Source organism: Anas platyrhynchos, chromosome 11 (assembly GCF_047663525.1).
Source record: "Anas platyrhynchos isolate ZD024472 breed Pekin duck chromosome 11, IASCAAS_PekinDuck_T2T, whole genome shotgun sequence".
Lineage (NCBI taxonomy): Eukaryota > Metazoa > Chordata > Aves > Anseriformes > Anatidae > Anas > Anas platyrhynchos.
In genome coordinates, this window is record NC_092597.1 from 11283376 (window position 1) to 11291360 (window position 7985).

The following is a 7985-nucleotide window of genomic DNA, read 5'->3' on the forward strand; positions in this document are numbered from 1 at the left end:
CCGTTAGACCTTCACGGGAAATGGTTGGTATTGTTCTCCTGCAAGTGCAGAGTGAGACTGTGGGTTATTTCCTACAACACTTATGACACAAATCTGTATTTGTTAAGATTTAAAGCTGATTAGATGCTGCTTTGGTGCATCAAGAGGATAATCTGAAGCAGTGTGCCACATGTTTGATTTCTAGATAAACTGCCTTCTTGGAATGGTTACCAAGAGTGTGTTTCTGTATGTTTGCCCTTGTTCTGGAGCACTAGCATGCTCCATATCTGTGTGGATATTTTAACCCTAATCAGAATAATACTTTATGAGTGTACATGTGTTTAAATGCATTTTTCTTAATGTTACAAAGGAAAACCTGATGTATTTAAAAATACAGTACAGTCACCTTGGTATTGTGAACAAGTACAAGTGATTTAGGTCAAGATATTATTTTTTTTTTCCCTTGGGATGCCATACAAAAATTGCAAAAGGCAGTTCCCGAACAAAAGCACAGTTGCAGAGGACAAACTGAGAGCCGAACAGCTAGTTTCAGAAATAATAGGTTGAGTGCCCTTGTGGCCAGCTATTGCAATCATAATTCAGGATCAGCATTCACAATTCAACACTTGCTTGGCCTTTCTCAAAAGCCAAATGCCAAGTGAGCCTTGATTTATGAAGGTCTTAAAGACACCTGAACCTCCATAAAGCAGAAAGGCTGGGTAGTTAATTTAGAACTTCAGTTCTGCAGTTAGATGAACACTGCAGTATTCAAATGTTGTCAGACATGCCAGCTCTTCTCTCTCATCCATGCTAAATAATTCCTTAACTAGTGGGTTTGAGGAAAGTGGTAATGGTATTTGCAGTTATGGGTGGTGTGTGCTGAAGTGGGCATGTGTACAGAGATGACATGAATATGTATTCTCATGATCATCAAGATGGAGCAACACGGTCACTTTGGAATGGGACTATGTAACATAACTACCTGCAGAGGGCTGGATTGGATGACAGGTCCCTTTCAGGGCTGATCTATCAATTTCAGGTTTGATTTTCCATGTTAGGGTTCTGGTAGGATCACTCGCAGAAACTGTAGCACCTGCAGGCACTGCAGAAACAAAGAGCTTGGTGTCAGCGTGCAGAGTTATACCATCTGCCCGTTGTGGGGCAGCAGCATCAAGATAATCTCCACCTCCTTGTAGTAGCAAGGGGTTGGCGTACACAATGACACATTAATCATTCTGAGTCCTTTACCCTTTAGGGACTCTGAACAGTTGTGGCAAGGAGAAAGATTCCTCTGTTTACATTACCCGGTGTGCCCCTTGGAAACTGCTAAGAGACTGTTCCTGGGAGCGAATTGGAATGATATTTGTACTGTTTGCTCATTCATTTCAGGTATTTGTTCCCTTCACAAGCTCTAGGAAGACAGTTACACATAGAACTTGGATGTTTTTCTTGAAAAGCAATGTATAAACATGTATAATCCACACACCAGCTTTGTAGCATGTTACTGTCAGGGTAGTTGAGACAAAAGCAAGAGCCACAGAGAATCAGACCCTAATACAGTCTACAGTTCCACTTTAGAAGTGATCCCTACACATTGACATTGCTTTAAGATTGCATTTAAATACTGAATTGCTTCTCTAGCAAGAAAGCAAGCCTTTCTATGTATTCAGTCAACAAGCAGTGAAAAGTTTTTGAGACAAACGAAAATGGAAAAGAAAATCAAAGCCGCCAGAGACTGAGCCAAACAAGAATGAAAATAATACTTAGCACTTGCAGGAACAAATCTCTCTGACTGGCACCCTGCAGTTCCACCCCAAGGCACCTTTGTAGGGTACTGGTGAGAGGACAGCTTGGCCTGGATTTCGAATGGGCGAGGTGGGCAGTGAGGCTAGAGAGAATGAACAGTTTATTCTGGGAATAAAAGAGGCATATAAAGCAGTTAATTAAACCAATAAATCCTAAAGAAACAGACTCCCTCCTCCATGGAAGCAACCTCATCCCCACCATTGCCTGCAGAGAAGCCAGAATGCTCAGATGTAATTACAGGCCTTTTAATCTCTAGGTTATAGCATTTATAGGCTGAGAGGAACCTTTCAGAGCACAACTGTTTTGAAAGGAATAATAATAGTAAAAAAAAAAAAAAAAAAGTGTTGTTCGTTGTGAGAGACTTTCTAACAATTGGTCTGTGCTTGGTGATAACTGAACCCAGACATTATTCTCACCCTGTCTTTTTTTTCTCCTCGTGAAAAAAGACTTCAGTTCTTCCTTCAAGTATTTGCTGTATTTAATCTGAATTACTATGTTTTATTCTTGATTTTGTTCTTTCTTGCAGCTCTCTTTCTTATGGGGGGAAAGGTGGGTCAGAGAGAGTTTCTTAGATCTTCACATGAGCCTGAAATGTTGAACGAGTATATGAAATGCAAGTATAATAAAAGAAACATCTGGTGCTCATTTGTCAGGATTGGAATAAGGCACTTTAAAATGTCATGCATATGGTTGGGACTTGCTTTTAGAAAGCACAAAGTTTCAACTAGTACATCAAAACTCGTAGTAAAACTTTTCTCTCCATTATGATGTATCTCACATGTTTCACCCAAATTTATGTATAAATTGCTATTGTCACTTCAGATATACATGGCAGCTCATGAGAACCTAATCTATGACTGTAAGCACTGAAAGCAAAGTACCTGAGCTCTAGGAAAATGTCTTTGGTTGTCACTAATAGGCTGTTTAGTTCTGAGCAAGTAAATAATGATCATGTTAGCTAAGCTGCTATTTTACACCCAATTGTGTACTTTTTAGTTTGGTATCCATTCCTGAAGCTGCAGCAGAAAATGCTCTTACACGTGTATTGGTAGGCTTTCCTATGCCAAACATCACCCAAGCAGCCAGTTAATTCTCAAGTGTAAATGAATGTCTGCAGTCACCACCTGTAAGGTACTGTTCTCATGAGGAAGAGTATGAAGGTATCAGGGATCCTGTGCTCCTGTGCACCTTTTTGTACCCAGGATGCTAGTTCTATTTGCATCTTGGTCATGTGAAGTTAGGACAGGTGGTGGCAAAGGAGACAAGGGAAGCATCTTTTTTTTAATTATTATTTTATTTTTTTTCCTTTTTCCCCGATCCCTGCAGACAAATGTTTGAATGGGTTGCTGAACTGAAGGACGGGAGGGAGAGAAGGAGGTTTTCCACTGGCTGTGGGACTTTCTCTGCCTGACTAAGCTGTTCACAGTTCACTAAAGAGGGAGAGAAGGCACAGTGGTTCCAGTCTCTGCATGTGTTATTTGCTTCATTGTAAAATGTTATTAATTTTATACTTCTTATGGATTCTCTTTCTAAAGTGACAATCCAGTTAGCTGCTTGAATTGGCTGTAAGCCTACTTTTTGTTGGAGTGGAGAGTCAAAAACTAAACTGGCACTGTGGCATCTTTGTAATTTTAAGGGTCTTTGTGATATGAAAAACATTTACAGGATCAGATGCAGAGGGTGCAACTCTGGCTGTTGTGAACAATTAGTAAGAAAACTCAAATTAGTACCCTTTATTCATTGGCAGTAAATGGAAAGCAGGTTTGTAATAATTAGCTAGGAGACTTTCAGAACATTTTCAGAAGTTGTACTTAGAGTTTGTTCCTATGTATTTTTGTGTCACTACCCTAGAATATATTTACATACATGGACACTCGGATCTTCAATGCCTAGTATCCGTTTGCATGGTTTGCTGGCAGGCAGGCTACGTGGACTCACACTTGGCTCAACCAGCCAATTACTTTACCACTTATCTTCATGTCACTGCCCCACTTTGTTACTGCAGCCTTCAATGCCACTTCTGTCTTCATCAACACTGTCCCATTCATGCTGTTTGCTTTGATGACTTTGCTGGGCAACCTCTTTCGTGTCCTTGTCTCCTTAAGAGGGGGGCTTATTCTTTTTTGGTTTGCTAGTCTGGCTCACAAGCCCTTGTGAATCAAATTGACAGTATTAATCTTACACAGAGGAGCCATGCTGGAGGATAAATGCCAGTGCTCTGCATGCTCTGGCTCCTGTGGAAGTCAGTGGGAAGAGGACTAAGCATGGCACATCATCAAACATTACATTCAGCTACTTTCAGATGAGATGCTTGAACCAAACTTTATAAATTTGGGAAACCTTTGAGTCATTTCCAGGCTGCAGAAGCCCATTTTACAGCGGTGATTCCACATACTATTCCTGCACAGCAAAAGAATGTTTTCTTGTCTCAGAGATCTTACGAGATCCAGAGCACACGTGCAAGTTCTCTAGTGATTCGATTCCATAGATAATATACATCACATGCTGTACGCTTTCCCCTGCTATTGTGAGTTATCATCGTGATGACTTTTGACACTATACCATCAATGAGAGTGTCATATAACGAAACAAAATCCAGATTTCTAATGAGATGATTGCTTGTTGTGGGCCACCTCTGTTTAGGGATGTGTTAGCAGATAAGCAGAAGTGTGGCGTGACAAAATCAGAGATTTTGTCTGTGAGACAAACATCATCTAGGTCCCAAGCTTTCTAGGACAGACACAGAGCAAAAGAAATAACAGAGGAAAAACTCCTTTTTATTTCAGTGATCATCAGATCAATCTCTGTGACTGGAGGATTATTGCCAACAGCACAGAACACCGTACTGGAGTTTGGATGCTGATCCCAAGGCAAGATTCAGTACTACGAGTTTTCCCCAACAGGAAATCCTGTTCTTCAAGAACTGCAACATTTGAGTTAATTTACGAGGTGGTAGCCAGAGCCCTGAGCTCCTAGTAAGAGATTCTTGAAGTTTGGTGGTTTCAAAATGCCTTCTAAAATGCAAGTGCTCCTCCCAAGCCGGACTTGCAAGTTTCCAGAACTGTGGAGGGAAACAGCTGAGGAAAGGCTTTCTTGCAGGGATGGGTCTGTTGAAAATACTAACTGCAATTCCCCTTGTGGTGTGTTGGTCCCATTGAACCTGCTATCTCAAGAGTGGACTTGGCAGTGCTAAGGATGAGGAGCCCCTAAACGTGCTCGCTGCATGAGGTTTGACAAGTGTTAGTGAAGAGTGCGCTGCTCAGGAGTCTGAGCCTTCTGTGTTTATCTGCAAGAGGGAGCCACCAGCTTACGCAGCTGTACTGAGCGGTGCCTGGATTTGTGACCGAGCTAGCTGAAGCTCTTGATGCTTCCTTCAGGAGGGAGGTCACGCACATTTCTGTAATGACACCTCAGCCAGAACTGACCCTGCAGGGAAACATTTGCCCACTGACCCCAAAACATGTGGGGTCAGGTATGAAGAGAGATCTTTTAGGCCCTTGCTATACACCCTCAAATTTAGTGCAGTGCAGTCAGCAGCTCTCATTTACTACTCATAGTTCATGTGTTGTTACTGGCAGTGATTAGCAGCTTACAGTTTAAAGTGCAACAGCCACCAGAGGAATGACCGGGATAGTTCAAATCTGAGTGCCCTCACTCGATATAACTGGAAAGAAACAAGTAATAGAATATGAGATTGGTGCAACTCTGTCACCGGGAGTTTCATGGTAAAAGCTGTATTGTGGAAATTTTCCTCCTAAGAACAGTGGTGGTAAAAATGTGTAGAGTGTTGAGCAGTGCAGCACTCACCGGTCTAGTGCAAACAGGCAAAGACAGGTCCAGTTCCTGCCCGCAGCAGCACAGTCTTAGAAAGCAGAGAACCATGGTTTCAACCCGATAGCTCAGTATAGAATAAGAGAAGGGACAGCAGTGGTCCTGCCTGGACTACGACTATAAACAGGAATTTTATGCGAATGCTCAAAAAGCAGCGGGTTTTGTTTTTCTCTTTTGCATGGCTGGAACCAGTACATACAAGGTGTTGATCCAGCAGAGCATTTAAGCATATGCCAAGCATGTTAGCATTGAAGTAAAAGTATTTTGAAGCACAATGTTTAAGTATTTTGCTGGTTCTGAGCCTTAATAACAGGAGTTAAAGGTAATAAAAGTCCTTTCCCATCTGTTCTGTGAAGGTTGTTGCCCAGATCCTGCAGAATCAATTTTAAGGAGGTATTTTATACTGATATTTTACCAAGGCTATATTCTTCAGTCCCTGAATTGGGGTTCCTCCCAGAAGAGTCTCCATGCGTTTTGATAAAATGAATAAGGGTCTGGAGGCCCTCTGAAGTGTCACTTTCCAGTATAAAAGGTACTCTATTGAGCAGCAGAAAAGAGAATGAGAAACTCAGGTTCACAGCTGGGTGGTCTAAATATTGGCACACGATCCTCTGCAGCAGTTTTAGATTTTGAAAAGCAGCTTTTCCAGCACATGTTTGGAATTGGAATAATTTACAATGTGAAGAAAAAACAAATGACAGATTTCCAGTGTAAGAATCAAGGACCAGTCATCCCTCGTTTCCATATACTGCCTCTTGTGCCAGGTTGCAGCTTCTGAGGAACCGAGTAATGTCCAGGAGAAAGTCTTTGCTGGGAGGATAATGCACAAAAGCTAAAAATGACTTAGTAATGTGAGCTGCAGACTGACTTTCTTTGAACCTTTAAGTCCTGGAAAGCTAGAATCTAGACACCTTCATTCTGACCCTGTGAGTGGCATTGTCAGCCATGGCCAGTTATGTTCCATGTGCAGTCACCTCTCCTCCTGTGCAAATCACAGCAAGAACAGCTTCTTTTCCAGGGATGGGAAGTTCCTGGGACTATCAGATGTGTTAATAGAAATACGTTATAGCAACTGCAGGTGAAGCACTGATTTGAAGTGATGCAGACTGTAAGTCATGGGTTTCAGTGGGCAGTGTTGCCTTTGAAAGACTGAATGCAACAGAATTTTTTTTGATTGTCTTCAGTCAACAATATCTTGAATTTGAGAGCTGGATTTCCTCCAAAAGCAAGTGGACAAAATCCACTTGTTGTGCAGAGTGAGTCTGTCTGTGAGGATTTCACATTGTCTAGCTTCTTAAAGAAGATCTCATCTTGCTGAGTCAAGACAATCTCCTTTGCTTTGCCATCTTTGCGCTGCTGTCTTCTGCACAGATTCTTTCTATTGTTGCTTATTTTTCTTTCTTTTTTTTTTTTTTTCTCTTTTTTCTTAAACACGAAGTGGGTCACTTTCCAGTCTTCCTGTATTAGGCTGTGGTGACAAAATGCAATGTGACAGCTCCCCAAATGTTCTGATGTTTCCAAGAGGGAGGTGTGAGGCAGTGACGAGAGGCTCTGCCCTTGAAGGAATTAAATCTCTTGGAAAACACAGTCTCAGGTCATTCCACGTGCTTCAGTGACCAACGTTCCGGCAGACTGCTGGAAACCTAATTGGACTGTTTCAATTGGTAAAGCAGATCTGAACCTTCTCAGACTGCTACATGTGCAAGAGGAAAACAAAGAGCCCCAGGCTACTGCCACTTCCTTTTACCTTCTTCTCTGTGGTGAAGTCTAGCTGGTGCAAGTCCCAGAGACCGCTTTGCTGAGGCTGGGCAGAATGTGCAGATGCTGGGCCCCAGGGAACCAAACTCGATCGTGTGCACTTTGAGAAGGGGGTTGGAGGGAAAGATCGAGGGAAGTCCACAGGAACAGAGCTCTCAGCTACCCGTTACATGGCTGCATCGTGCTCTCTATGACCTGATGCAGCTGCAATACAGTGGCTGAGGATCATGATCACCCCTCTTTCCAGAGTCTCTTTTGTCCCCTCTTCCTCTTTTAGGTGCCTGACTAAAAAAGGTGATGAGAAATGCTAGGGTTTGCTGGATGGCTCTGCAAACACAGTCCCTAACGCAGTCCAGTTAAGACAGCAATTTTTTTGATGCCATGCCTATTCCATTTTGGAGTGGCTGTTGTCCCTACTTCTGATGAAACAAAATCTCCAATTCGTGTTTTGAAACATACAGCACACGCTGAATTCTGATCAGACACGTTTATCTGAGGGTTAAGATGATGAGCATGTTAATATCAGTGGGGTGCATTCCACTACAAGCATACGCACTCAGATAAATTAATGCAATAGATGCAATACTTGTGGTTGAGGTGCAAGTTTCCTT